We start from the raw sequence: 13,627 nt of genomic DNA, 5'->3' as shown, positions 1-13,627 counted from the left end.
GGCGAAGAAGCGCTATAGACTGACCATAACCCCCATTCCCCCGTTCCCCTGCACCACTCGGGGGGAGGAGGTAGAAGAGGGTGAATGGGGGGGAAGGTGCTTTTGGTTTCTTTCGTTTCTCGCTTCTCTAGCTTGTTAGTAATAGGCAATAAATCTTACTATCTCCCTATGCTGAGTCTGTTTTGCCCGTCACAATAATTACTGTGTGATCTCCTTGTCCTTATCTCAACCCTTGAGCCCTTTGCATTGTATTTTCTCCCTGTTCCTCTTTGAGGAGTGGGAGTGAGAGAGCGGTTGTGGTGGAGCTCGGCCGCCCACCCGAGTAAAACTACCACATTGCCTGATGGCCAGCACCTCCACACACACAGCACACACGGCCTGGCTGGACCGAGAAATCCCCTCAGGCACTCCCTGGGACCTCGAAAGCCTTACCCTTTTCTTAGCACGTGGCAACTGCTGCTGTTGCTGCCACACCCTCTGCCTTCATAAAAATGAAGTCTTCCAGTCTTTGTTGTACCACATTTTTCCCATCAAACACAAACAAATGACTGAAGTGCCACAGGCAGAGAAAGACTAATGGAAAATGGAACAATTTTTCTCACTGACCTATTCACTCCATTACTGCCACTACATCTTTCTAAAGACACAGACCCAGCATATTCACTAGATAAGCACTGCCATGATGACAACAGAGGAATACAGTAGAATAAGGGGACACTTAGGAGGCAAAGATGACACTGGGACCAGGCCATTGTTGGGCATTCATCCCAAATTTCACTGATATGATGCCAGTTGTGATGTTCCACTGTAATAGCTGTGCTCCTGGCTTTCAGCATTAAGACAATCCCAATATTCTGGGATATTCATAAAGTGTGCAGTACTTTCTCAGTAAAAGAAGGAGTTAGAAATCAAGTAATATATTTCTCTATTCCTTGTGGTATTGATAAATTCCAAGACAGAATGGTCATCTTTCCTTGAGTCTGTCTCAGTGAGGTCATACAAAGTGAATGTTAAAGACCAAAAGACAACTAGACATGTTTTATTTTCTGCATGAGGTGCTGGAATGTAGTTATTGAGATGGGAACAGCTGAGACAATAAAAGTATTTACTCAAACTAGTCTTCTTTGTCTCCCCAGATTTCCAAGCTGCCATGCTCTCCTGCTTCTATTTAATCTCCTTATTGTTTGCAGGTAGGCAAAGGGGAAGTGGATTCATCAGAATCTGATGTTATCAGGTTCTCTAAGTATGTTGATTTAGGTCCCACACCATAATAATTTTTTCATAGGAGAGGATGACATTGTACAGGCAAAACAGGCAAAGGTCTTGTAGGATTCAAGAACAAGGATATGGAGAACAGTGTTACCTGTAGAGGTCAGACAGAAAATTAGATCCGTGAAACAATAAGATAAACCTCATCTCCTAGATAGGAGAGACTCTCAGGTAGTCTCCACTCAGTTTCAGTAAGAGAAATCAATTTATTAACACCCTGAACCCCCTCAGTGCACTGCAGACACATTCATGTACCACTTAAAAAACTTAAGATATCAGCTGTCCAAGTAAAGGTGTTCAGTAAATATATATATATATATATTTATATATATATATATATATAATTTGCTGCTGATCTGAAGTGGGTGTGAAAGGTTATCTGTGCAAGAGCCTCTTAGATTTTGGAGTAGTCAATCTGCAATAGAGCAATTCTCTAACTAGGTAGCTCTAGGATCACAACCTCTCCAGCACAGATAATTTTCTCCCTCTGGCTTTCAGTTGCTATTTTTTATAACTTTGCAATTACATTCTTTGGCATCATTTTTCACATGCACATCCCTACAGTGTTTTGTCATGTCATAGGTGACAGACTTTGTTGAAATGAAATTAGTTGTTCACAAAGTTCATCAGCAGAACTTAGACTTCTGGAAACTGGAGAGATCAGCTTTCCAGTATTGTCTTACAGGTTATCATCATAAATCATGCCATGGACTATATTCTCATGGAGGAGCCATATATTGTGTAGAATTCAAGCTCATCTCTCTTCACTGCTTTTTGCTTGACTGTTTGAAACTTATATTTTACCATTCTCAAAGTAAAGTGACTGCAGTCAGACAGTCTGGGAAAATGTGATACACTGATAGTACATGATTTAAGTAAAACTGAAGGAGGTTATTGAACTGTTCTTCTCGTAGGAGTCTTGTGCTCTGATATCAGCTCCATTTTCAATGAGTAAATATACAATTTCCTCACTCCCAGTACAGGCAGCAAAAGATAAAATATCTTACCCTGAAGAGCAGTTAAAAGAAATGCAGGAAATAACATGAAACTAATCAAAAGTAATTAGAAAGTCAGAAAAACTGTGTCAAAAACATGGCTCCATTTACACGCTACCACTTCATTTGAAATTCCCATAGTAACATCCCCAAAGAATTTTCTGAAGGTAAAAGCAGGAAATTAAACTTGAGATTTTGCCTGAGAAACTGAGTAAATAATTTTGACAAGAATCAGGTCAGATTACAGAGTAAAGAATAAAAGCAGAACAAATGGAAGATGTTCTTCAGAAGAGAAGGTGGACCTTCTATGTTGGGAAAGAAAACATAAGAATCAAACATTTTGAAACAGCGTGGAGCAAATACACAAAGAATCTTAGAACAAAGCAGTAGCTTTGGACCCATAACCTCTAAATGATTGAAAATGAAGCAAAGCTGTGAAGAACAAGGCTAACTACAACCTCTCTGAGCAACCTGTGCCATGATTCAGTCACCCTCACAACTGTTTTCTGATGTTCAAGGAAACTTCCTATGTTTACATTTGTGCCCCTTGCCTCTCCGCCTATCACTGGACACCACTGACAAGAGTCTGTCTCAGTCTTCTTTACACCCTCTCTTCATATTTTTGTACATGTTGAACAGTAAGAACTGTCTCAGCCTTTCTTTGTATGATAGAAGCCTAGTCCCCTGATCATCTTTGTGGCCCTTTATTGGACTCTCTCCAGAAGCTCCATCTCTCTCTTGTACTGGGGGGAACCCTGAACCAGATAGTGCTCCAGTTGTGACTTTGCCAGAGCTGAGTAGAGGGGAAGGATCACCTCCCTTGACCTGCTGACAATACTTTGCCTAATGCAGCTCATGATGCCAATAGCCTTCTTAGCAGTAAGGGCTCATGTTCAACTTAGCATTCACCAGGAACCTAGGATCCTTTTCTGCAAAGCCACATAGCCAAAGGGAGGTGTTTTTTCAAGCTTTCATTTCGGTGTAGAAGTGAAAGAAGCAATCCCTCCCCCCCCCGGCAAGGGTTTTAGGGGTTGGAATAATAAAAGAGACGGAAGAAGAATGGTTTGTATTAAACTTAACTCTTATTTATAGTCTTCTTTCCTACTTAAGATCACTATTAACAGGTCAAAATAGAACCCGAGTGGATGTACCTGCTTAGCGTTCATATGAGAGAAGTTCATCATGCACAAAGAAAAAGTTCAGTGCCTACATCCCACTTCAGTCCTATTTTATAGTGTGAGTAGGATGTAAAGAAGTGTATCAGCCTCATACTGGCTCTGTTCCCAAAGATGATTTTTCCTGATAAAGCTAGTTCGCTTGAAATGTCTTTGCTTCAATGAAATATCGCTATAGTGAAGTAATCAGGAAAAAGATTAGACCAACCTCACTAGCAGATTTTGTCTGAAAAAGATGTTTAACTCTCTGAGCAGTTGCTTTTAATAAGCAAACACATGGAGACATCAATGACCCTCTTTTTAAAGCTTCCATGCTTTCTCAGTCTGTAATTAAATGATGGCCCAGCAGCAGTTTTAGAGGCAAATAAATACTAAAACCTCAATAGGATGGAAAGACCTATGGTCTAATTTCTAATTTTACACATGTATCCAGTGGCTTGAGGATTCTTGAAATCTGCTCCTTTACCAGTATTGCCTTCAGTAGGAGTAGATTTTTACATTATCTGGAAAGAAATGGAAGTATATGCCTAATAAATACATAATATATCTCTAATATATACGTATATATGTATAATCACAAAACACATTATATATATACCAAAAGTATATACACACAGCAGAGATCTCTGACTGAAAAATAAATGAAAAACCAGTGTAAAAAGTAGTAATAAATTTCTCTCCTAAACATACTTGCTTATACTAATAGATAGTAACATGGACAACTTCCAAATACAGTGGACAGTTCATTGTCTAGTATTACATCAACTAATGACACTTATTGCACTGTTATGGTTCTTATCAAATGACAATCCAGTCCAGTAACGTCTCAAGGTAAAAACCCAAATTTACAGAGAGAAAAAATATGTCAAGCAGTTGATAGAACTTGGAGATGAAAAAATACAGTTCTGGTATTCTTTTCCATTCTTTTCCACCCGTCCTGCAGAGGTTTTCTGCTCTTCAGGGGTAATTCAGCTAATAGTACAATGAAAAGATGATTCTCTCCTGCAACTACACTGATATCACATCTTCTCTATTTTGCCAGATATTGGCAGAAGTGGTGTTCCATCACTTCAGACAGTATTTTGTGTCAAAAGAGAGCTTCAATGACTGTCAGCCAAATGTATAATTCCACTTTTCTCCACACACATACATACACACACACACACACTGGAACTTCTTTTGCTCTAGTTTTAAGTGACTAGTGCTTTGAGTTTCCTAGGGGAAATACTACATAATGAAAATTAATGATTATCAGAAATATTTCCTGATGCTCGGCCCATGCTTTTGCTTATTAAATTTTGGTCCTTTAGTTTTTGTTATATTTTCTGGGATCTTTTTGAGAAATTGGTTTCCCAGGCTGCCGTATGCTTCTTTGAAGAATCTGATGAGATGAGTTGAGATGAGATGAGATGAGATGAGAAGAGGTGAGGTGACATGAACACTGATAGAGAACAAGAGAAAGAAATTCATTCACATGAGAAGGAAATAAAAAAGGCAAATGACTAAATTACAAGTCTCTGTGCACTCTGAGGCAGTAATCTTCAGTTTCAAAATAGCACATAAGAAATTTTGTAAATTTCATAAATACACATTTGGACAGGTATATTTTGAATGAACAATATAATTGACACAAAGCCATCACAGAATCATAAAGTCACTGAATCATTGAATCATAGAATGGCTTGGGTTGGAAGGGACCACATAGATCCTAGGGACACCACCCAGTAGATCAGGTTGCTCAGGACCTCATCTAACCTGACCTTGAACACCTCTAGGGATGGGGCATCCACAGCCTTTCTGGGCAACCTGTTCCAATGCCTCACCACCCTCTGAGTGAAGAACTTCCTGCAAATCTTAATCTAAATCTCCCCTCTTTTACTTTAAAACCATTCCTCCTAATCCTGTCATTATCTGATTGAGCAAAGAGTTGCCCCCCATCTTATTTATAAGCCCCCTTTAAGTACTGAAAGGTTGCAATGAGGTCCCCCTGGAGCCTTCTCTTCTGTAGGCTGAACAGCCCCATCTACATCATTTTAAGGGGCAAACAGTGAAGCTATGACTGATATCAAATATTTCCATGCAATCTGTATTGGCACACATAACAATAGTTATATATGAAAACAGAATATTATTTTACAAAAGGGATATATTTGTGCAATATGTGCTTTTGTTCTTCAGAGTGTTTTTATGCTGGCTTTGGTTTGGTATTGTTTTCCACACACATCAGAATTTCACACTGCATAGTTGTATGAAAGCGTGAAAGTTGCTTTTTGTTATCACAGTTGAAGTTGCTGAAGTGTTTTGGAGTTTGATAACTACAAAAGTTGTAGCTTTTGTAACTAAATAGTTGGGAAGAGCTGATGCTCTTGGGCACATGAGAAAACATCATATGAAGTTTCAGCTTATTTGTATTAGTGCTGTAATTGGTGACAATGAAATTATTACTGGTTCTTGTCAATATCATTATATTATAGAAGATTAAAGTTATTACCGAGGATTATAGCTATTTTAAGTACCATTTCAGGCTGTCTGCAGGCTCAGACAGACATTTCCCATAGCTAACAATTAATTCCAGATAGGAAATTCTAGTAAATGGACTAAATACTACTTCCATTTTTGTTTGGTTGTTTGTTTGTTTTTAATAATGATGAAATTTCTGGAACAGAGTTCATTGACAAGAATTGTTTTCCCCAGCAGTTCTGAAGTTAGGGTTTATGAATGAAGCATAGACATGCTACAGGGTAGCGATGTTGATGGAAGTGGAAGAAAAGAAGGACAGATACAAAGACACTCAGCTAGCATGTCAGATAAAAAGTCATCACATGAGTTTAGCCATGGTGTAAACACTAAAGTAGATGAGATTGTAAGTGTTGCATCTGAAAATGTATTCAGTGGCTTGGGGATTCGCGTCATCAGCTCCCTTTTCCACTATTGCCTTTACCAGACTGATGGTTTTGTTCACCACAGCAATGTGAAAAGCAGTCTCCCCTGCCACACACAATTTCCCTGGTGTCCATCATATCACACCAAAGGTGCCAGAAGCACTTCAACAATTAAACACCCACAGCACAGCCACAGATATTTTATTAGTGAAAAACACAGAGATGTTTGGGAAAACACAGGATTTACAGATTTCCATAGGAATCAACAATGAATAGACATGTAACTAAGGACATGAAATGTATATTTTTTTTTAGATTCTCCTGAAATTCTAAACTCAGACTCTCATACAATTCACATGTTGGTAGTGACTTTGTAGAAAGCATTCCAGATTTTCTCCTGTGAAAAGATCCACCTTAGTTTCTCATCCTTGCAGACTTTTATTTTGACCCAAAGGCAGTTACAACTGTGAAATGATTGTCACTCAAAATGAGCAACATTCACTCTCAGCACCTCTTGTTATAGTCTTTCAGATCCTTGTTCATTCCAGTTATATTCCTACTCACATTTTTACACTTCTGTAACAGCTTCTATGTGAGTATCTCAGACACTTTCCAACTGTTAATTCACCAAATCAGCCCTTGTTTGTGGCTCTAAAATAATTTGTAATATTTTACAGATGGAGAAACTGAGGCACAGAGAAATGAACTTTATTCAGGGACAGGGAAATTACTATACCTGGGTTTTCCACATGAATCACTAGATTATATTCCTTTTTTTTTTTTTTTTTTTTTCCCCCAGTATTTCTCTGCAATAGCAGGATACAATTCTCAAACAATGTACAGAATTGCCATGAAAGCATTCTAGAAATGTGACCCCTCCAAAGAAAAATCCAGGTTTAAATGTAGTTTTTGGCCTGAATTTAGGCAAAACAGCAAAATCAATGCTGCTGCTCCCAATGGCTTCATGAATGTACAGGACTTTCAGATGTGTTTTCTCACTGACTGTGTTTGGTCAGGGAGGAGACTCCTCCACAGGACTGATACACCGTGTCTCTGTTTAGCAATAGAGACACATGTATACCATGTCTCTGTTTTGCAACATCTGTGAGAAAGAGTTTCAGATTGGAAAAGCATCATCTATATCCATATTGTATTCTGCAGCACTGATTCTTAAGATTCTTAAGAGTTGGAAGTGATCTTGCTCAATTATCAATCTATACAAATCAAATGGCACTCTGAAACAGAGAGTAAGAGTTGGTAATGGGATATATTACAAGAACTGTAAGAGACTGAGAAGCCAAAAAGGGTGATGTCTCAAACACTCAGTAGAAATGGGTGTTGCCACATTTTAAGTTGGCTCAGAAAAGAGGATCTTGCAAAGGAAAGATAGCACTTTTTTGGGACCAACCTCATAGTAACCATCTGAGACATCTTTGCATCTGTGGTTCTGGCCATGGAGGAAGGGAAGAACTTAGCGTGTGTGCACACACACACAAACACACACACCCTTTCCAGAAGGTTCTGGAACACAGGCTGTGCATGTGAAGTAATTAGCATACTGGAGGCAGGGACTGGTTTATAAATAGTGCAGTTCAGAGGGGGCTGAGTGTGCAACCATCACCATCGAAGACACAAGAGGAACTGGACAAGAGATATTGTTGGAATATTGTGGATATTGGTGGTGATCCAGACCTTTCCACCTCTGAAGATCTGCTCCACTGTGGGACCCATGGGCTGCGGAGGGACAGCCTGCTCCATGGTGCCTCTCCATGGGCCACAGGGGAACTTCTGCTCTGGTGCCTGGAGCACCTCCTTTTTCACTGACCCTGGTGTCTGCAGGGCTGTTTCTCACTCCTTGCTCTCCCAACTGCTGTTGTGCAGCAGGTTTTTTTTGTTGTTGTTGTTGTTTTGTTTTGTGTGGTTTTTTTTTTTCCCTTTCTTAAATATGCTCTCACAGAAGTGCAACAAACATTACTTATTGGCTTGGCTCTGGCCAGCGGTGGGGTCCCTTTCAAGCCAGCTGAATCTGGCGCTTATCTAACATGGGGCAACTTCCGGACTTTTCTCACAGAGGACACCTCTGCAGCCCTGCAGCTACCAAAACCTTGCCATGTAAACCCAATACAGCACTCCACCCTGACAAGTTTATCCTCTGGTACAGCTACAGCCCTGTGCCCATAATCCAAACACACAGACTCCAGATGTTTTCTTCTCAGAAGTATTTCAACCAAGGGTAGCACATGAAGGGGCTATCTCTTCTTGTCAAAGATACCTTTCTAATGATTATCACAGGCTTTACAAGCAAGAAGTTTCTGAATAGCTTGCACAATATCATCCTTCAAGGCCTGGAGCAGGGGAAATTCACAGATATTGCAACAATAAAAAATGCCCATTCATAGTCTTGGGACAAATAAAGTGGTCATAGGAAAAAAGTTTTATTGCAGCAGCAAAACAAGCTTGGTTTGAATTTTTTGTTAAGGTAACAGCCACTTTTGAGAGCTGTCAAGACACATAAATGAATGTGGTACATTTTAATGATCAGTTATTTTGCATAACCAGAAGATCAACAATTCAGCTTTTAAATTATGAGAGAGATGATGAAAACTCCACAAAGGAAATACAGTTCTGACTCAGGTGGTAATTTATGATTCTATGGCAATTGCATGTTTATTGTACTTGACTAGAACTTGTAAAAGGTTTCAGATTACCTTAGACTTCAGCATTTTCCTGCAGGTGACATCTGAGATCCATGCAGGAATTGCACATATTCCCTACATTATTTCTGGATTTTCATTCCCATTTCAGGTTTACTGATTCTTATCAAAATATAAAATTCAGTAATTTAACACTGTCCTTCTGATAGATGGAAATGCACTAGCAGAACACAACATTGTATCTTTGACTCCCAGTCCTCTGTTCTAACAAGGAAACGAGGGTAGAAAAATATTCCAAATTAAATATTAAAACCTTTCATCTTGTTCCATCTCCACATGGGAGCTTCAGCTGAATACATAATGTTACCTCCAGAAAGTTAGAAAATAAAGACATCATTGTTAACAGAAATAAATAATTTTAAGGATGAAATAAAGGTTGGCTGCATGCCCATTGTAATTATCTCTGATGCCAAGAGCCACCGGGGTTCTCTCTGTATGTACCCAGCCAGATTAATCTGCCAGAAAAAAAAAAAAAAAAAAAAAAAGCTTCCTCATCAGATTCTTGATTTAAAGTAAAATAGGGTGATACCCTAAGGAAATGTACTAAAAACATGCAGCATCTTGCTTTTTGTAAGGAGAGAATGAAAACCTTTCCACGTGCTTTCAGTGGAGTGGCAGTACTAAAGAAAATGAGAAGTCAAGCTTAGAGTTACTGGCAAACTTGCTGGAAGGGCAAGATTGGAGTAAGAGAGAACAATTTCTCAATAGATATTACACCAGCGCTGTACAGGGTTGAAGAACTAGATTAGACTACATCTCTCTGCTGACTAGCATCTGCAAAATGGAATGCAGAAACCAAAGATGAAAGAAGAGGAAATGTACAGAAGAGGACTGGACTAGTCTAGATTTAATACTTGTTTAACATTCACTGATACTGCATAACATTTTAGGTACCGCTGTTAGCTACTCAAGCTTTACCAGCAATGTAATACCTGGTTCAAACTGTGCACATGAAACACCTTAAGGCTGTTGGCTGAAATTCATGGAAGGAAAATTGCTCAGGGAACACTGTAGGTTGCTATACATCTTAAAGTAGAGAGTGAGAAATAACAGAGAGCTGACAAAGGGCCAGCTGGCTTTGCTGTTTAGGTTGCTTTTAGGCTCTCTCCAGACATGACTCTAAGAAGTCTCTGAACACGTTCTAAAATATTTGCAAAACTAATGCAGTCCCAGACCAATTCATCTCCTGAATGGGAATTCTCACTCTTCAAAAATAGGTCACATCATCAAATATAATTTGCTTTGAAAATGCAAAGAGGACAATGAGAAAAAAAAATAGCAAAAAAAGCTTTCTTCTCTAGCTAATATTCTCTCTATCAAGGCAACAGATCTTCTACTTTGCCCTATTTAAACAAAAAGTTTTTACCCACACAGGACTGTTAAGGCTTTTGTGTCCCCCAGTAGCCAGAGAATAAAGGGGGAAACCTTATTGGAACCAATTAAACTAGTAAATCTCTGAGGTTAAAGTAGATTTGATGCCTTTATGAAAGGTTGTCTGAACTATATATAAGATAAGGAAAGAGACTAGAAGATGGTTACAGAATAATTCAGTATTTAAACAGAAGTTGCAGGAAGAGAAAGAATGGTTATGAGTCAAGTTGGAAAATATAATTTCTCTCAGGTGGAATTATGCATGGAAATCTGGAATGTGACCTACCCTGGATAGTCCAGAAACATACCTTCTGCTGTTTCTGAGATCTAAATCAGTTATATTGCAAATTATTGGGCTTCTGTGCTTGAGGTGACTGTTTCATAACCTTACAGAATTGTAACTGTGTAGAAGGATCTCTCATGATCCTACCTGAATCTTCTGTTTTTTTCTGATTGTCCTTTATGTTCTTCGAGGCCACGCTAAACAATTTGTATTGCTTTATCTGCATCCAAGAAATAACCATAAACTTATGGGGCACTATTCTTCTGGCTATACCCTTTCAATGAAAAGCATATGTCAATGTATATATAAAAATTTATCAGTAAAAATATATTTGTTAAATAAATAATATATTAAGATATGCAGTTGCATATATCTGCATACCATATAGCATCAAATTTTATACATACAAGCATTTTTTATATATTATGAGTATATGAAGAGAGTACATAAATAATACTGACATATCTTCCATTGAAACGTATAGCGAATAAATAGTTTGTGTGCCTGAATAAATCACCCTGATTGCATAAGTACATACTTCTTGAAAAAGTTCCAAAAATACTAGGATCTTCTTTAAAAGAAATTTTTTCCTGTTCCTATTCAGGTCATCTGTTTCTTTAGTCCATTGTCCTTCTGCCAAATAACAAGGTCTAGGGTTTGGGGCACTTGGCTGCCTTCTGACATGAGTTGCATTTCCTTGCCCCAGCGTTATTGACGTTAAGTACTAGTAACGAGTATGTTGGTATAAGCATTTGCACTATGAAAATTTTAATGGGGAGAGGAAATAGAAGCAAACAGATACAGATATTGGTGACTGAATAAAAATATGACTATGTTCCAATTACAGCACAAACTGAACCTGAAGAACTGTGAGCGTGCAACAATTAAGGGGCAAAACACGTCTGTTAAGTCTCCAAGAAAAGATAGCAAGAGGCCTTTGTTGGTGAAAAAGAAGTAAAATGGCAAAATCTGACCGCAGAGTTTGAAGTGGAAAGTTAAGCTTTACAGCAGCATAATCATTACTTCTGATACCAAGTTAGCTCAGCCAAAGACATATTCTCTAGCCAAAACACACCTGACTTGAAAAGGAAATGTTCTGCAGTTGAGTTTTGTCCCAGCATGAACCCTGAAGAGTTGGTTCAGCTGGAAGTTTTTCTGTCTGGCCTTGCGCTCTGGCCTCAGTCAGGTTGTGGGTTCCAAGGTTCTAAGGCCCACATATATGCTCCTAAATTATGCTCCACATGATTATGCTCCTAAATGGCTATGTGTCCTGCAAGTGGTAAAACATGAAAGGAAATGGAAAGAATAATCCAGAAGCACAGGAAAACATCTTTGAAATTTAGCCTCTTTCTCTTGTACAGTGTCTTTACATGTAAGAAAATCATGAGAAAGTGGTGGAACTGCCAACATTTTCCAAGATGTTATTTTCTATGTAACTCTAATGCCTTAACACCATAGAAGAAAGCTGTTTCTATCAGGAAAAAAAAATGGGTAAAATGTTGAGTTTTAATCATCTTGCCATTACACAGATTAACAGTATCCACAAGTTACTTATAAAGGCTGCTCACAAGTGATATTTGAAGTAAATTCTTCACTTTCAAACTTGGGAGACAACGGGATCCAGAAGGCAGAAGAGTAGGTGAAGTTTATGACCTTGTGTGATCTCTTGTGTTTTAACAATAGGAAGCCAAGCATCACACAATCACTCATTCACAGCCCCCTCCTCAACAAAACAGGGAGAGAAAATACAATGAAACCACCCACAGATTAACGTAAAGACAGGAAGATTGCTCATCTTTTACCGTCACAAGCAAAGGACGCACTCAGCTCGGGAAAGATTAGTTCTACCTATTGCCAATTAATAACAGACTAGAGCAGTGAAAACTAAAAGCAAACTAAAAGCACCTTCCCCCATCCATCTTCTTCTACCTCCTCTCACTATGGATTTCTCCATGGGCTGCAGCGTGGAGATCTGCTCCAGTGCGGTACACCATGGGCAGCAGAGGGACAGCCTGCTCCACTTTGTGCCTCTCCATGGGCTGCAGGAAAACTTCTGCTATGGAACCTAGAGCAACTCCTCCCACTCCTTCACTGATCTTGGTGTCTGCAGGATTGCTTTCTCTACATTTTCTCACTCCCAGATGATATGATACAGCATTTTTCTCCATTTCTTAAATATGCTGTCAGAGAGGTGCAATAAGCGTCACTCTGACTCTACTTTGGCCAGCAGCAGGTCCCTTTTTGAGCTGCCTGGAACTGTCTCTTAGCTAACATAGGGCAACTTCTGGTGTCTTCTCACAGAGAATTTGATTAACACTTGTGTTTTTCTTTCTTTGCATTTGAAAATTACCTCAACATATGCAGTGTGTTTTAGGGCTGTTAGACAAATTAGCCCTTCTGGAAAGTTAGATCACCATGTCAAGCAGAAGGAAAATTGTGAAATTGGACTATTCAGCACATAAGTAATAAGTAGGCCACTTGCTTTCGTAATATATGTATTAGTCAGAGGTAGAAGCAGCAAGAAATCCTCTCAGCAGCAGAACAAGTTTTCTTATCTGCTGTATGTCAGAAGATTGATCAAGTAATTTTTCTCTCTCACTGAAGAGTGAAGATTCTCACTGGTGATTCTGCAGCTTCTAGAATAATGGTGGGAATAGAAACCTTGAGGAAGCCTAGCTAATAAACCCTGTGTTTTCACCTTTTCCAATCATTCACTTCTATTTTTGAGTGGATAGATGAAATCCTTTGGAGCAAAGTTTAGCATGTTAACAATAAGCTTACTTCCTTAATAAAATAATTTCTTAATTTCTGGACTGTTTACAGATGAGGTCAGTACGCTTATTTTGACGGAGTACTGTTAGACACACTCGACAGATTTGTATGGCTATCCAGCCCCACATGCACTTATCCAAACAGGAGAATTTGCTTTAGGAATTTT

Source organism: Anser cygnoides, chromosome 1, assembly GCF_040182565.1.
Source record: "Anser cygnoides isolate HZ-2024a breed goose chromosome 1, Taihu_goose_T2T_genome, whole genome shotgun sequence".
NCBI lineage: Eukaryota > Metazoa > Chordata > Aves > Anseriformes > Anatidae > Anser > Anser cygnoides.
This window is presented reverse-complemented; position numbering follows the sequence as displayed.